This window comes from Anarhichas minor, unplaced genomic scaffold (assembly GCF_050575085.1).
Source record: "Anarhichas minor isolate MPS153535 unplaced genomic scaffold, ASM5057508v1 ptg000055l, whole genome shotgun sequence".
Taxonomy (NCBI): Eukaryota; Metazoa; Chordata; class Actinopteri; order Perciformes; family Anarhichadidae; genus Anarhichas; species Anarhichas minor.
Window position 1 is genome coordinate 3,203,794 of NW_027466501.1, and position 17,987 is coordinate 3,221,780.

Below are 17,987 nucleotides of genomic sequence, written 5' to 3' on the forward strand. Positions count from 1 at the left end.
TAAGGACAATTAAAACACATTTTAAAAGACTTCAAAAGTACACACTTTCTTTGTGGGAAACCCGGTTTATGGCCTTCGTCCACTGTTTGGCATCATTAGTGGCTCTCTTCATCAGGCTTGTTGCAGGCTTGTGGGAGTTGTGGCTCTTTCTGGGTGCCCTGACACCACCAGCCCTGTCATGGTGACTAGGTCCTGGTCTTAAATTGTTACCGTCTCTCCTGATTGGATGATTGCTATTCACTTGCACCTTTGCGTTGCCAGTTGCATTTAATTGCATGGTTGATGCTGGACCTTTTGTAGGAGGATGTTTTAATGTTGAGGGGTTGCTGTAAGACCGCTGCAGTTTGGGTGGAACTGATTGTTCTCTGGGATCATATGGAAGACTAGAGAAGGCTTCTGACGGAGACAAACCTCTTGAGGAGACGGCACTTTGTCTGAGTTGTCCACCTGTGGCTGACAAGCTATTGAAGGAGGTGGATGGGCCTTCCTGCATAGGTAAGGAAAGCTGTCTTGACACCATTGCAGGTTTTTGTACGTTTGCCCGAACATTATTCTTTATTCCTTGGTTTCTATTATTTGCAGGCTCGGGTGTGGGGAATTGTACTTTTTTATTTCTGTTCAAATGTGCTTTATTCTTTTCACAGGACTTTGCCTTTTTGCTGGATGCCGTGGAGGTCTCTGGAGACAGAGTTCCATCTTTACCCTGTGTGTGGACTACAGGTTCTTTTAAAAGTTTCAAGCGGCCTTTGGCTCCAGAAGACTCCGCAACAAAGCGAGGAATCACAGGATTGAGATTCAAATGGGAGTCTGCCACCTTCCTCACAGACTGGGCCTGCTTCTCTGGCGAGTCTCCAGATGACAATTGTTTTTTTGGAGGCTTTGCATTAGCAGTTCTACAAAGACGGTCCACAGATTCAATTGGTCTGCTATTTGTAGAAAATAAATCATCACTACTGTCCTCTGATCCTGATGAGAATATTCCTTCTGCAACTGCCTTCATTTTCTTGAAATGGCCATTTTTAACCACTTCATTAGAATGATGTTTATCTACTCTTCTTTTTGACGTTGTTTGTCTGTTGGTCTTGTGTAGTACATGCTCAGAGACACCTGTAACTTCAATCGGCGGTCCACTGTGAAACAGGTCAGAGCACGCGTCCTCCGTTGCTTCTCTAAACTGTGTGTCATTGCCACTGTCCTCTGAGCCTGAAGAGTGTAACCTGTTCCTCTTTATTTTTGCCTTTTTTTGATCATCTTCATCCTCTGTGTCAGAGTCTATGATTATTACGTCCTCCCTTTTTAAACTCCTAACACGCTTAGCGCAGCGGGCTTCGGCTTGAAGCGGCTGTTTTTGCATACTGCGCAACTTGTCCACGCCCCTCGTTTGGTCTTTTTGCACATTTTTTGCCTTATTGCCCTCACCCTCTTTTTCAGATGTAGAATCATCTGTCTCTAAGGGCACAGGTGCTGAGCTTTTACTCAACATCTCCCTGGACACTGTCAAAAAGTTGCGTTCTGATGCAGATGAGTAATCACAACTGTCTTCAGTTTCACAGCTGTCTACAGTTTCACAGCCGTCTACAGACACTCTTCTCTTCTGAGGTGTCTGTACATCTCCCTCAGAGTCCATTTCATGTTCAAGGGGGCTAATGCCTAATTCCACCTCAATCATATTTTCACATTGCACAGCTTGCAGAAAGCACTCCTGTGTGTCAAACACCAGCACCGGGGGAAAAGCAGTAGCTAGCGCAAGATTTGAAGATGGGCAGTGTGTTGGACTTGTGCCACACTGTCTTTCTTGGCCTCCTGTTTCCCCACCTTCTGAGACAATCGTTTCTGGGCTATCCTGGTCTTCATCTTCTGGTTCATATTTAAGGTTGAAAATGCTTATAGGTATGACTAAATAGTCATCAGCCATCTCATCATCAGTCTCAACTTCATTGTTCAAAACAGAGGAAGGACTACATGAAACAGAGGGGTTTACAGCCTTAGACTCAGTCTGACTTTCTGCTTCACTTATATCGTCATACTGTAGACAAGCAGGACTGTTAAATTCCCCATGCTCTGTGTTTGGTAGTTCTGTGGCCAGCTGTGACATGTCATCGTCTGAAACGTCTTCATACGGTGGATGTGCTTCCTCAACCTTGCTTTCACATAGCGGAGCATGCTTTTGTAACTTGTTTGCAGGTACTATGCTTAAATTACTTTGTGAATGCGCAGAACCAGCGTCCTCCCTTGCACAGTCACGAATTTTTTGGCTGCTCTGCCATTCACTTTGGTTTGTAGGAATTGATAGTACATTATGGATCAGAATTTCCCCAACTGAAGAATTTAGCTCTGAATGTGCAGTTGCTTCCTTACGGGTAACCCCGCAATGTTGTGGATCCTCAATACTTTTCTTTTTTTTTGCATTTCGATTTTCAATGAGTGATAAGAATCCAAATGTTCTGTTTCCAGATGCCACTGAACTTGACTTAGTTTGAGGATCCTCTGAGACATCAGCCATACCTTGCGCACTGTCCAATCCTACTGTCTCCACAGTTTTAAGGGCTGTATCTTCTTTCTCCCTCTCTGTCATGTGGTTGAGAGCCCATGAAGCACCAGGCACTTGGTCTATGTCATCCAAATTCTTGTTGCTGTATAACAAATGAGACTTGTATTCTTCTTGCGACAAGCTGTGGTTGAACATTAAAGTGGGTTGCTTCTCCCTCATGTCATCCCAGGTCACTCCAGGCACTGCTGTGATAACCCATGGACTCTCATCTTCATTCTTTGTACAAGTGGCAGCAACTTTCAGCATTATTTGTGGATATTCTGTGGATGCAAAGAGATTAACGTTATCTATATTCGCATTCCAATATTGTTGCAGTATGACTTTAGAAACGTTATCCGTCTCGGCAATGCTGTCTACAGTCTCTAGACTGGCAATGAGCTCCTTCAGTGCAGTTGGGGAATAATAAACAGTGCTCATGCCATTCTTTAAGTACTTATCGCACCATTTACTACGGAAACTTTCATCATTGTTACTGATAAATGTATCTTCACAGTCATCCGAATAAACAAGTTTGCAATGGCTATTAGCAGGCATAGATATATCCAAATGTTTTTTTACTGACAAATCAAAAACTACCAATGCACTCTTTTCTACGGATACATTTTTAGGAGAATGTTTTGAGTTTTCTACAGCAGTGTCTAGTATACCTGTTGAATGTTTCTCTGAAGCAGATGTAGCACAATCACGCGTCTCGTTAAACTGGGGCATTAACTCAGCATTTGCTTTGCTGCTTTTTGAACTGTCCTCTTCAAGTGCTTGTCCAACTGCAGCATAGTACTCTTTCGCAGCACAGTCGAGACTCTGCCTCTCCAAATCTTCTTCTTTAGAGGCAGAGGTTGTGGGGAGATGGGACTGCATTGACTGCAGTGTGGAGTCCCTGCCCAACTCCTTATTGGCATGTCTATCATTTCTGTTTTTTTTAGTTAAACAGTCACGAAAATATGCAAGCTTTTCTGCAATAAAGGCATGTATTTCGACTGTTGTAGGCGGTTCCGTTTCTCCAACTGACAAGACTTTGTCTGTGGATGGCTGACGGCTGAGGGAAGGAAAGGAGACCTGCTGCTGATGGGCAGTGGAAGGAGTTCCTCCTGAATGATGTAGGTGTTGTCTTCTAGTCTGTCCACAGTTTAGAGCAGCTAGTGAACCTTTAACTTGCAGACCTTTATGGTGTCTTCTGCCTGAAACATGAGTAACAGTATTGAGCACCATGTTGGCATTAGTTTCCTCTGATAAAGAAGATGTGGAGGTAAAGGATTTGGATTCGGGTGGGTTTTCTGTCAGTAAGTCAAACAGCAATGGAGAAGTTTTCTGCACAGAGGAACACTGAACCTTTTGAGGAATTGTCTGTGCTACTTCAAGGCTGTCTCCCTGAAGTGCTGCAGAATTGCTACCATTGGAAAAATGTTTTCTTTGCTGCAGTCCAGTATTCTTGTCCAAATCTGACTCTTTCAGAAAATGTCTACTGAAATTCTCCTTAGAATATTCCCTTTGTTGTCCACTTTTATCAACAGATTGTCTTACAGAGTAACCATTAACTGATGTCCCAAAATTACTGCCGTGCTGTGCAGAGATGTGTGCTGATGAATAAAAGTCAGCTGATGAATACAACTTAGTTGTTGTATTAGTCCATATGGGGGGCTGGGATCCAGTGCTTACTGTACTTACCAGTGACTCCTGTTGGTGGTGGAGTCCCTGTGAATTTTGTTGTGATTGTCCATAGCTTTTCTGCAACAGAGCAGGGCCGTGAGCCACTCCAAGCTCCCCGGGATATTGAGAGGCTACCATGTTGTTTTGTATTTCATTCTCAGGGTGAACCACCGGTACAGGTGTAACATTGATGGCCTGAGGTGATGACTGAGCACCAACGTTACTCCTGTGTTGGAATGCAGAATAGAATCCTCCTAGGCTGTGTGGACATCCAGATTGCATCGCATGTAGAGCAATCTTTCAAGTGATGACTTCAGTTTGCTTCTCAAATCTAGGAAACAAACAGAAGGAAAATTAGTGATTGGTTGGAGTCACACCACTACAATATAGGCCTTTTCCACTGTGGGAACCCAACAACACAGCCAAACGCTACATTGCAATATTTTTTCTATTGAAGAATAACAAAAATCTCTGAATGATGTATCCAGCAGTACGTTCTCAACCACATTCTTTACAGTCCCTCTCACTGGCTTCGCATTCAGGAGCAAATCAAGCAGTGAGAGGTTTATTTTAACAGCACGGTGCAGAAAGAGCAGTCCAGCATCAACCTCGTCCCGAGGAGAAAACCCAGCTCTGGAGAGGTGGTCGGCAATGTGGGAACTAATCTGGTGCCAGTCTTGTGTACTCCCTTTACTCCATTCTGTCCACCTCCTACTGCTGGTGGGGCCCATGTGAGAGTCCCATCCCATGTAAATCCATCCATCCATCTATTATTTGTAACCTCTGTAATATGCAACTGCTTATCCTTTGCAGGATCGTGGGGGCCTGGAACCTATCCCAGCTGACATTGGGCAAGAGGACGGACACATCCTGGAGAGGTCTCCAGTCAATAACAGGGCTAATATAGAGAAAGACAACATTCACAATCACATACAACTGTAGTTCACTAAGGTTGGGGTTTAGGCATTTAAATACTCTGCAGTCCACTATCTTATCGCTCTTGTTACCGATATTAGCTGTGTTTCAACGAAAGGCTATAAAGACCTTGCCTGGATCCAGACCTTTGAATCCACCCACTCTATTGAGTTCCACTGGCTTTGTGACATGAAACAGCGGTTTACTCGATTAAAAAGTAATCAACGAATAGGCGCAGCGGGGGACCAACGATTAACGAATCATGGGCAGGACTAACACCATGATCAAGCAGTTGTGAAATTGTTGTCAGATTAATCTGAGTGCTTTCCAACTACTTGTGTTAACTGATGAAAAAGTATCCACGTGCAGTACTATAGAAAATTGAAGATGGGATACATAGAGTATTGTTGTGCATGCAATCATTGACCGCAAATTCGTGAGGCCCGTTAAGATTCACACCTCTACTTATGGGTAGCTCCAGGTTATCAGTTGTGAAGTTCCCGTGCAGGACGAGAGCTAATGGTTGCTTGGGGATAACTACAATGAAAACAGGCAATAAGGAAGTGGTCAGACGATCAGAAACGGGACAAACAAATTACCTCATCATTACATTTTGAATCGGTTTTATAATTCAATACAGAATCGATTCTTGCAATATTAAACACAAATGGCTATCTGTACAAAAAAGCAGAAAAGAGATTGGGGTACGCAGCTTTTTCATTTGAGAAAGTTAACTACCAAGTGAAGTTATGTTTAGTTTGTCCTGATGGGCAGGTGGCACCTTGCATGGTAGCCCTGCCATCAGTGTATCAATGGGTGTGAATGGGTGAATGACGACATGTAGTGTAAAAGGGTTTGAGTGGTAGGAAGACTAGAAAGGTGCTTTACAAGTACAAATCCATTTATCATTTAACTGCAATAATTAACAATCAATCGTATGAAAACATAAACTTAACTGGTTGCCATCACTGGCTAAATGTCTAGGTTCTAGGGAAGATACAGAAGTTGTCTACATGTTCTGGAGTAAGGACCTACTCCACTGCTCTGCTGTTCCTAACATTATGTCCACAGCAAAAAGAATAACCTCTCTGCTGCACCTCCAATACCAGTAAACCCCATTGTTATTGTAGAGATATTTTATATTCTGTATATACATGTTAGGATTGATAACATTGTACGTAGTATTATAGCAGCTTATGTGCATTCTCAACGAAACTTGTATGTATATTTTCAATTTGTTGTAATGTGAGCTTTGTGTGACCAGACGCACCCTATTTGAACAGATGTGTTTGGTTGACCCAGGGGTCAGCCCTGATAAATATTGAGACTTAGGTCTGGGATGCCAGGGTTCCCCATTTCTCTATCTGACCTTTAGGTTCAAACATATGGTTTAGATTAGTTAACGTCCAATGTATGGATGGGGAGCCAGACAATAATGTATGTGTCTTTCCCCCACCTTTGTGTAGACGGAGGGGTATAAGAACTGTCCAACTTTCTAGTGAAGTGGAAGAAATCCTACAGTCTAGCAAGCTGTGTTTTTCCTCCCATGATTCATGTCCAATAAAGAATTCTGAAAAGTTGATCTTTGACTCCAACCTCATCTGTGACCAGTCTTTTCAAAGAAAATCAACTACCACATTATCCACAATGTTGTGCAGGCAAACATCTTTAAAAGGAGGCAGATTATGGGCCGAAATTCATTTCTTTGACCTATCAGATTTGGATGGAAATTTTGTAGGGCTTTACCGAATAGTTCAAAGCATTCATAACGTTTAGATTAAAATTGTAAATCAACATGCGAATGCTGCGCACCATTTTTTTTTTGTATGTCTATTTCATTCCGGTATTTCTACAGATAACGACAGGTGAAGTTAAGATAACGTTGGTACCAGTTAACATATTTAGAAGTGTTAACCATGTACTATTTGTAGAATTACGTTCCAGTGGTAGCTGGGTAGAATTGTTTCCGACTGAACTTTGTTTTTATCCGACAAAATATTCTGCTTCAATCTATTTGAAACAGTTCCGCAGAAATCGTCTCACCAAAACACTGAATGAATCCCTTTTTTCTAATTGTTGGAATGCTGTTAAGCATTCCAACTATTGTTCTTCAAATCTTTATACTTCTTCTTATAATTGTTGGAATGCTGTTAAGCATTCCAACTATTGTTATCCTGTTTCTTTATTGTTGGAATGCTGTTAAGCATTCCAACTATTGTTATCCTGTTTCTCTTTATTCAACTTCACTCAACTTCTATTTCTTCCGTACGTTTTTTGCTACTTATCTCCTTCCACATTTTTTAAGCTACAGAAACCGTTCAAATATCAAAATGTTCAGCTCATTAAGGACACGTGTGCTATGACTTTTCATATTTCTAACCTTTAAACTTTATGAATTATTAAGCTTTTTGCAATTTTTTTTTTGAATGGGTTCCTATGGAGAAAATGTTCAAATCCTCTTCAACTTTCAAATCCTTCTACTTCCTCATACTTTCAGCTACAGACACCATTTTAACTTTAAAATGTTGAGAAAACCCTGATCTATTGCCGCATTATTCAGCTTTTTGATGTCTTTTATACTTTTTGAACTGTCCCATTTTAACTTTTATGATTTTTTCACTCCTTTTCTGACTTTATAATGGGTGTGTATTGCGCAGCTTAGAGTGCGTGATGTCACCGCTAGAGTGAAGAGCAGCTTGAGATTCTTGTGAAAAAAACATTTGTCTTTTGCCACTGTGTCCACAATCTTCACTCTTCATGCATCATTTCTGGATGTAGAAGTAGCTAATCTTGTCCTTGTCGTAGACAAATGACTGTGGAATCCCACAGATTTACACATTTGACACAGAAGCCTGTAATTGAGAGGAAAACCAACTTTCTGCTCCATAGAGACCAATGTTAAATTTTGCTTCAAAAACATCTTCCACAGAACACGGTACCCCATTTCTAAATCGCCAGTTCAGCCACATTTGTTACACTACAGACACAATTTTTACAGGATCTGTTCTTCAACTCATCCTTCCTCTCATTTATTAATATCGGAGCAATAGGAGCTACGGTTATGGGAGTTTTGAGGATTTGTTTGAGAGGTGTTTCCCTGTTTAATCGCCATGAAAAGGCTGCAAGGACACAGGTGTTTCTGATTAAGCTCATTAGTGATGTTGATAAACACACAGACTCACAGACACACACGCACTCCTCTATCTCTCTCTCTCTCTGTCTCTCTCTCTCTGTGTCTCTCTCTCATACAGTCATTCAGGTTCTTAGAGATCTTTAGAGGATCCCCCCCCCCACACACACACCCCATTTTAAAATAAAAGCCCCACAGAATGAATTCTAACTGAAATGCTTATGATGAAGCCTGACATTTAATAACCTGTTTATGTTTATCTAACATTATGAGTCCATCTCCTCTCCCCTTCTCTCCCCCCCCCCCCCACACCCCATTTCAAAATAAAAGCCCCACAGAATGAATTCTAACTGAAATGCTTGTGATGAAGCCTGTCATTTAATAACCTGTTTGTGTTAATCTAACAATATGAGTCCATCTCCTCTCCCCTTCTCCCCCCCACACCCCATTTCAAAATAAAAGCCCCACAGAGTGAAATATAACTGAAATGCTTGTGATGAAGCCTGTCATTTAATAACCTCTGTTTATGTGTCAAACATTATGATTATGTCTCCTCTCCCCCCCACCCAGCCCCACCCTTTCAAAATAAAAGCCCCATGGATTAACTGTATGTAAACATTAAGCTCAAAATTAGACTTTTTCAAATACTGCCATTACTATTACTACTACTACTACTGTTATATTATATACTACGACCACTACTACAGCTATTACTACTACTACTTCGACTACTTCTTCTAAATACTAATACTACTAATGATACTTCTACTACAACTACAACTTCTACGACTACTATTACAAATATCACTACTGCTACTACTTATTATAATGCTACTAATACTTCTACTACTAATAATACTTCTACTTCAACTACAACTTCTAGTACTACTAATACTACAAATATCACTACTGCTGACATTTTTTAAGCCACAGAAACCGTTCAACTATCAAAATGTTCAGCTCTTTCAGCAGAGGGGTGCTATGACTTTTCATATTTCTAACCTTTAAACTTTATGAATTATTAAGCTTTTTGCAATTTTTTTTTTGAATGGGTTTCTATGGAGAAAATGTTCAAATCCTCTTCAACTTTCAAATCCTTCTACTTCCTCATACTTTCAGCTACAGACACCATTTAAACTTTAAAATGTTGAGAAAACCCTGATCTATTGCTGCATTATTCAGCTTTTTGATATCTTTTATACTTTTTGAACTGCAGCAGTTTAACTTTTATGATTTTTTCAGCCCTTTTCTGCTTTTATAATGGGTGTGTATTGCGCAGCTTAGAGTGCGTGATGTCACCGCTAGAGTGAAGAGCAGCTTGAGATTCTTGTGAAAAAAAGATTTGTCTTTTGCCACTGTGTCCACAATCTTCACTCTTCATGCATAATTTCTGGATGTAGAAGTAGCTAATCGTGTCCTTGTCGTAGACAAATGACTGTGGAATCCCACAGATTTACACATTTGACACAGAAGCCTGTAATTGAGAGGAAAACCAACTTTCTGCTCCATAGAGACCAATGTTAAATTTTGCTTCAAAAACATCTTCCACAGAACACGGTACCCCATTTCTAAATCGCCAGTTCAGCCACATTTTTTACACTACAGACACAATTTTTACAGGATCTGTTCTTCAACTCATCCTTCCTCTCATTTATTAATATCAGAGCAATAGGAGCTACGGTTATGGGAGTTTTGAGGATTTGTTTGAGAGGTGTTTCCCTGTTTAATCTCCATGAAAAGGCGGCAAGGACACAGGTGTTTCTGATTAAGCTCATTAGTGATGTTGATAAACACACAGACTCACAGACACACACACTCCTCTCTCTCTCTCTCTGTGTATGTCTCTCTCCCTCTATCTCTGTATGTCTCTCTCTCTCTGTGTGTCTCTCATACAGTCATTCAGGTCTGACAGCTTTTTACAGGACTCCCCTCCCCCCACTCCATTTTAAAATAAAAGCCCCACATTGTGAATTCTAACTGAAATGCTTGTGATGAAGCCTGTCATTTAATAACCTCTGTTTATGTGTCAAACATTATGATTATGTCTCCTCTCCCCCCCACCCAGCCCCACCCTTTCAAAATAAAAGCCCCATGGATTAACTGTATGTAAACATTAAGCTCAAAATTAGACTTTTTCAAATACTGCCATTACTATTACTACTACTACTACTGTTATATTATATACTACGACCACTACTACAGCTATTACTACTACTACTTCGACTACTTCTTCTAAATACTAATACTACTAATGATACTTCTACTACAACTACAACTTCTACGACTACTATTACAAATATCACTACTGCTACTACTTATTATAATGCTACTAATACTTCTACTACTAATAATACTTCTACTTCAACTACAACTTCTAGTACTACTAATACTACAAATATCACTACTGCTGACATTTTTTAAGCCACAGAAACCGTTCAACTATCAAAATGTTCAGCTCTTTCAGCAGAGGGGTGCTATGACTTTTCATATTTCTAACCTTTAAACTTTATGAATTATTAAGCTTTTTGCAATTTTTTTTTTGAATGGGTTTCTATGGAGAAAATGTTCAAATCCTCTTCAACTTTCAAATCCTTCTACTTCCTCATACTTTCAGCTACAGACACCATTTAAACTTTAAAATGTTGAGAAAACCCTGATCTATTGCTGCATTATTCAGCTTTTTGATATCTTTTATACTTTTTGAACTGCAGCAGTTTAACTTTTATGATTTTTTCAGCCCTTTTCTGCTTTTATAATGGGTGTGTATTGCGCAGCTTAGAGTGCGTGATGTCACCGCTAGAGTGAAGAGCAGCTTGAGATTCTTGTGAAAAAAAGATTTGTCTTTTGCCACTGTGTCCACAATCTTCACTCTTCATGCATAATTTCTGGATGTAGAAGTAGCTAATCGTGTCCTTGTCGTAGACAAATGACTGTGGAATCCCACAGATTTACACATTTGACACAGAAGCCTGTAATTGAGAGGAAAACCAACTTTCTGCTCCATAGAGACCAATGTTAAATTTTGCTTCAAAAACATCTTCCACAGAACACGGTACCCCATTTCTAAATCGCCAGTTCAGCCACATTTTTTACACTACAGACACAATTTTTACAGGATCTGTTCTTCAACTCATCCTTCCTCTCATTTATTAATATCAGAGCAATAGGAGCTACGGTTATGGGAGTTTTGAGGATTTGTTTGAGAGGTGTTTCCCTGTTTAATCTCCATGAAAAGGCGGCAAGGACACAGGTGTTTCTGATTAAGCTCATTAGTGATGTTGATAAACACACAGACTCACAGACACACACACTCCTCTCTCTCTCTCTCTGTGTATGTCTCTCTCCCTCTATCTCTGTATGTCTCTCTCTCTCTGTGTGTCTCTCATACAGTCATTCAGGTCTGACAGCTTTTTACAGGACTCCCCTCCCCCCACTCCATTTTAAAATAAAAGCCCCACATTGTGAATTCTAACTGAAATGCTTGTGATGAAGCCTGTCATTTAATAACCTCTGTTTATGTGTCAAACATTATGATTATGTCTCCTCTCCCCCCCACCCAGCCCCACCCTTTCAAAATAAAAGCCCCATGGATTAACTGTATGTAAACATTAAGCTCAAAATTAGACTTTTTCAAATACTGCCATTACTATTACTACTACTACTACTGTTATATTATATACTACGACCACTACTACAGCTATTACTACTACTACTTCGACTACTTCTTCTAAATACTAATACTACTAATGATACTTCTACTACAACTACAACTTCTACGACTACTATTACAAATATCACTACTGCTACTACTTATTATAATGCTACTAATACTTCTACTACTAATAATACTTCTACTTCAACTACAACTTCTAGTACTACTAATACTACAAATATCACTACTGCTGACATTTTTTAAGCCACAGAAACCGTTCAACTATCAAAATGTTCAGCTCTTTCAGCAGAGGGGTGCTATGACTTTTCATATTTCTAACCTTTAAACTTTATGAATTATTAAGCTTTTTGCAATTTTTTTTTTGAATGGGTTTCTATGGAGAAAATGTTCAAATCCTCTTCAACTTTCAAATCCTTCTACTTCCTCATACTTTCAGCTACAGACACCATTTAAACTTTAAAATGTTGAGAAAACCCTGATCTATTGCTGCATTATTCAGCTTTTTGATATCTTTTATACTTTTTGAACTGCAGCAGTTTAACTTTTATGATTTTTTCAGCCCTTTTCTGCTTTTATAATGGGTGTGTATTGCGCAGCTTAGAGTGCGTGATGTCACCGCTAGAGTGAAGAGCAGCTTGAGATTCTTGTGAAAAAAAGATTTGTCTTTTGCCACTGTGTCCACAATCTTCACTCTTCATGCATAATTTCTGGATGTAGAAGTAGCTAATCGTGTCCTTGTCGTAGACAAATGACTGTGGAATCCCACAGATTTACACATTTGACACAGAAGCCTGTAATTGAGAGGAAAACCAACTTTCTGCTCCATAGAGACCAATGTTAAATTTTGCTTCAAAAACATCTTCCACAGAACACGGTACCCCATTTCTAAATCGCCAGTTCAGCCACATTTTTTACACTACAGACACAATTTTTACAGGATCTGTTCTTCAACTCATCCTTCCTCTCATTTATTAATATCAGAGCAATAGGAGCTACGGTTATGGGAGTTTTGAGGATTTGTTTGAGAGGTGTTTCCCTGTTTAATCTCCATGAAAAGGCGGCAAGGACACAGGTGTTTCTGATTAAGCTCATTAGTGATGTTGATAAACACACAGACTCACAGACACACACACTCCTCTCTCTCTCTCTCTGTGTATGTCTCTCTCCCTCTATCTCTGTATGTCTCTCTCTCTCTGTGTGTCTCTCATACAGTCATTCAGGTCTGACAGCTTTTTACAGGACTCCCCTCCCCCCACTCCATTTTAAAATAAAAGCCCCACATTGTGAATTCTAACTGAAATGCTTGTGATGAAGCCTGACATTTAATAACCTCTGTATGTGTTTCATACTTTCTGATTCTGTCTCCTCCTCCTCTCTCCCCCACCCAGCCCCACCCTTTCAAAATAAAAGCCCTATGGATTAACTGTATTTAAACGTTAACTAGTACTTATTCTAATGCCAGTAATACTTCTACTACTAATAATACTTCTACTACAACTACAACTTCTAGTACTACTACAAATATCACTACTGTTGACATTTTTTAAGCCACAGAATTTTCATATTTGTAATCTTTAAATTCTTTGAAATATTAAGCTATTTGCAATTTTCTTTTGAATGGGATCTCTATGGAGAAAATCTTAAAATCCTGTTAACTTCTTCAACTTTCAAAGCCTTCTTCATACTTTCAGCTACATATGACTTCATATTTATAATCTTTCAACTTTTTGAATTATTAAGCTTTTTGCAATTTTTTTAAAAATTGGATATCTATTTTCAGCAATGTTTTTGAGATTCATTTCAGCTTTCAGCATTCCAACGCATTTTCAGCAGGAAATGCATTTTCTAGTAATAATTATATTTCTTCCGTACGCTTTTTGAAACTCTTCTGCTCCTTCATATTTTAAGCTACAGAAACCGTTCAACTATCAAAATGTTCAGCTCTTTCAGCAGAGGGGTGCTATGACTTTTCATATTTCTAACCTTTAAACTTTATGAATTATTAAGCTTTTTGCAATTTTTTTTTTTAATGGGTTTCAATGGAGAAAATGTTCAAATCCTCTTCAACTTTCAAATCCTTCTACTTCCTCATACTTTCAGCTACAGACACCATTTAAACTTTCAAATGTTGAGAAAACCCTGATCTATTGCCGCATTATTCAGCTATTTGATATCTTTTATACTTTTTGAACTGTCCCATTTTAACTTTTATGATTTTTTCACTCCTTTTCTGACTTTATAATGGGTGTGTATTGCGCAGCTTAGAGTGCGTGATGTCACCGCTAGAGTGAAGAGCAGCTTGAGATTCTTGTGAAAAAAACATTTGTATTTTGCCACTGTGTCCACAATCTTTACTCTTCATGCATAATTTCTGGATGTAGAAGTAGCTAATCGTGTCCTTGTCGTAGACAAATGACTGTGGAATCCCACAGATGTACACATTTGGCACAGAAGCCTATAATTGAGAGGAAAACCAACTTTCTGCTCCATAGAGACCAATGTTAAATTTTGCTTCAAAAACATCTTCCACAGAACACGGGACCCCATTTCTAAATCGCCAGTTCAGCCACATTTTTTACACTACAGACACAATTTTTACAGGATCTGTTCTTCAACTCATCCTTCCTCTCATTTATTAATATCGGAGCAATAGGAGCTACGGTTATGGGAGTTTTGAGGATTTGTTTGAGAGGTGTTTCCCTGTTTTATCTCCATGAAAAGGCTGCAAGGACACAGGTGTTTCTGATCAAGCTAATTAGTGATGTTGATAAACACAGACTCATAGACACACACACGCACTCCTCTCTCTCTCTCTCTCTGTATGTCTCTCTCTCTGTGTGTGTCTTTCATACAGTCATTCAGGTCTTACAGCTTTTTACAGGACTCCCCTCCCCCCACTCCATTTTAAAATAAAAGCCCCACAGAATGAATTCTAACTGGAATGCTTGTGATGAAGCCTGACATTTAATAACCTCTGTATGTGTGTTTCATACTTTCTGATTCTCTCTCCCCCACCCAGCCCCACCCTTTCAAAATAAAAGCCCTTTGGATTAACTGTATTTAAACGTTACGCTCAAAATTAGGCTTTTTTGTTGAAATAATGAATGCTCTTACTAATACTGCGACAATTACTACTACTGCTGCTACTAGTACTTATTCTAATGCCAGTAATACTTCTACTACAACTACAACTTCTAGTACTACTACAAATATCACTACTGTTGACATTTTTTAAGCCACAGAAACCGTTCGAAAATCAAAATATTCAGCTCTTTCAGGAGAGGGGTGATATGAATTTTCATATTTGTAATCATTAAATTCTTTGAAATATTAAGCTATTTGCAATTTTCTTTTGAATGGGATCTCTATGGAGAAAATCTTCAAATCCTGTTAAACTTCTTCAACTTTCAAAGCCTTCTTCTCATACTTTCAGCTACATATGACTTCATATTTGTAATCTTTCAACTTTTTGAATTATTAAGCTTTTTGCAATTTTTTTTAAATTGGATATCTATTTTCAGCAATGTTTTTGAGATTCATTTCAGCATTCCAACGCATTTTCAGCAGGAAATGCATTTTCTAGTTATATAAGCCATTGCTTCCTGAACACAAATAACTGGATAGCCTGAACAGTAATGACACAAATAGTAGCCTACAATTTGTGCCTACCGATCACTCAAAGCACTTTAACACTACATGTCAACATTCACATCCATTCATACACTCAGGTTAGGGAAGCGCTTAGGGAAGTTCCCCTAAGGCCTGTTTCAGCTGGTTCTTTTAGCTAAGACAGCGACACTTTATGGGAGTGTTTTACCCAGCCTCTGGTGAGCATAAAACGGATTGACAAAGTTGGAAGTTCCCCTAAGTTAATGCCGGGTTAGGGAAACTCCTGTTAGGGAAGCAGCGCTAGGGTGGGGTAGGAAATTTACATATTTTTTGGGGGGCAATTTTTGCCCCCACTGACTGAAATCCAGGGGCATTTTCAAAAAATTGGGGGCACTTTTTGAAACTTGTGAAATAACATTTAACCTTTGTTCAAAATAATAAATATACTTATTTAGGCTTACAATATATGAGCAATTGTCATCAAATGGCAATAATAAGACTATTAGGCAGTAGTCTACAGATTCAAAGTGTTTTCTTAGATTTTTTAAACAAAAAACAAACATAAATCAGACAATCATTCAATTTTATTCTTATTTCTTTGTGGTGATTTATTGTTATTATTAAATGTTTTAAACAACTATTAACAATTATTAAGTTAACGATGCCTTGATTGCATATACATCAGTCATTGTATGGAATTACTGAGAAAAAATATTTTTGTAGCACCTCCAATATTGTGATATTACCCATTTTTGTCCTGAACTTATGCATTAGTCATTGTGTGGAATTTTTGAGAAAAACATTTTTATAGCACCTTAAAAATTAAAAAAAATGTGCCATTTGAAGGTACAAATTCAGTTCAGAGCGTTTACTTAGTAAAATATCTTAATTGACTGTCAGTCAGGTATTATTCATTTCCAGCAACCCTCAAATCAAAGAATAAAGACACTACGCACAATTTAGGTGTATTTTACCTTTAACTCACGAGATGCAGGTAGCATGTTTTATACTTAATGTGAATATAATTCATTTAATCCAATTTCCATTATGCAATATGTATACTTTGTTGGCATCTTATTCTGAAAACCGGATGTTCGTCTGAAGAAACCGGATGTTGTCTCACGTTAATCTTTCCGTTAACTTTCAAAGTCATTCGCTCACTCCCGATCTGCGCCGTTTGAATGAGTTTACCGTGAATTTCAGGATATAGGTGCACTAAAATTTAAGTGTCTGCTGAGTTGACCAGTCTCGCAGTCACAGGTCTGATTAAGAAGCGCTCCAGTTTTTTATTCGTTTAGAAAGTTCGGGGGCATTTTTTGCCCCTCTCCTAGTGATATCAGGGGCAAAATTATATTTCTTTGGGGCAGTATTGCCCTTTGCCCTCGTGTATTTCCGACGCTGCATACACTGATGACAGGGGCTACCATGCAAGGTGCAACCTGCCCATGAGGACTCTAACCATTCATACACCATAGGATTAGCCTCCAGGAGCAATTTGGGGTTAAGTGTCTTCCCCAAGGACACAACAATATGAACCAGCGAGGCCAGGGATCGAACCGCCAATCTTCTGATTGAAGGACAATCCTGTCTTAGCACTTAGCGACAGTGCATTTACATACCTAAAAAGGTACAATTCAAAGTAAGAGTCAAGTTTACTAGGATTATTATCGGCCACTGACTCTTATCAGTTTATCACGCTATACTTAAGCCCCTTTACTAGTAACATTAGCCCCTTTTCACACAGCCTGTTAAAAGGGGGACTGTTACACCGTATTCCTGTATGAAAGGTACAGAGGCAAAATGGGGGGACAGAGGTATTTGGCTGCTGAGCCGGCAGCGGTGTAAGACGTCTGTGTGAAAAGGGACAGTCGGCACGGCGGAATGCCTACCCTATTGTGTCAGAACGTCACGCCTCTCTTGCTCCCGTGATGCCGGCATGTTCTCTGAAATCACAGCTCTTATTTTTACTTTTCAAGCAAACTTATGTAATGTCATCAAACCTACATGTGCTACTAATGTTATGCGACTTGGGGGTTGTTTTCAAAGCCTTTCCACAACATAACCAAAATACTCTAGTCCTTAAACTACCATTTCAACATTAATATTAGTGATGTGTCCTTCTGTGTCGAGGCTTCGAAGCGTGTCGAGTTTTTGTAAAGTGCGTATCGAGGCTTGTGTTGATGACGTATGTGGTGACGTTCGAAGCCTCGCGAGCCGGCCGTACTACGTGACTGATTGAGGAAATGGTTCGCGGGTTTGGCGTGCGATTCGAAATATAAGGGGCAGCGAAACGCAATGGACCCCCCCCTCACATTTTGTGGACTTGGGACTTTATTGTGCGTTTGTTTGCATTCTATTCGAGCATCACAAACATAATTTATTCAATTCAAAGCTTCACACACACCAAAGCCATGGTGTCATTATAATCACTCTGCCTGTTTTACATTTATTGTCCACTTGAT

At 39.3% G+C, this 17,987-nt stretch overlaps 1 long non-coding RNA gene across 4 annotated transcripts in view; it reads right to left on the reverse strand.

The window, feature by feature from the left end:
- LOC142932021 (uncharacterized) overlaps positions 1 to 17,987 on the reverse strand; it is a 32,519-nt gene that overhangs the window by 870 nt on the left and 13,662 nt on the right. For 2 of the 4 annotated variants that reach the window (XR_012947447.1, XR_012947445.1), the window contains exons 2-3: positions 3,199 to 4,529; positions 46 to 2,811 (exon numbers count right to left, since the gene is read on the reverse strand). This is a non-coding gene — a long non-coding RNA (uncharacterized LOC142932021). Of the gene's footprint in view, positions 1 to 45; positions 2,812 to 3,198; positions 4,530 to 5,572; positions 7,813 to 17,987 lie in introns of those variants that run through there. The other 2 variants (XR_012947446.1, XR_012947448.1) reach the window with 2 other exon arrangements.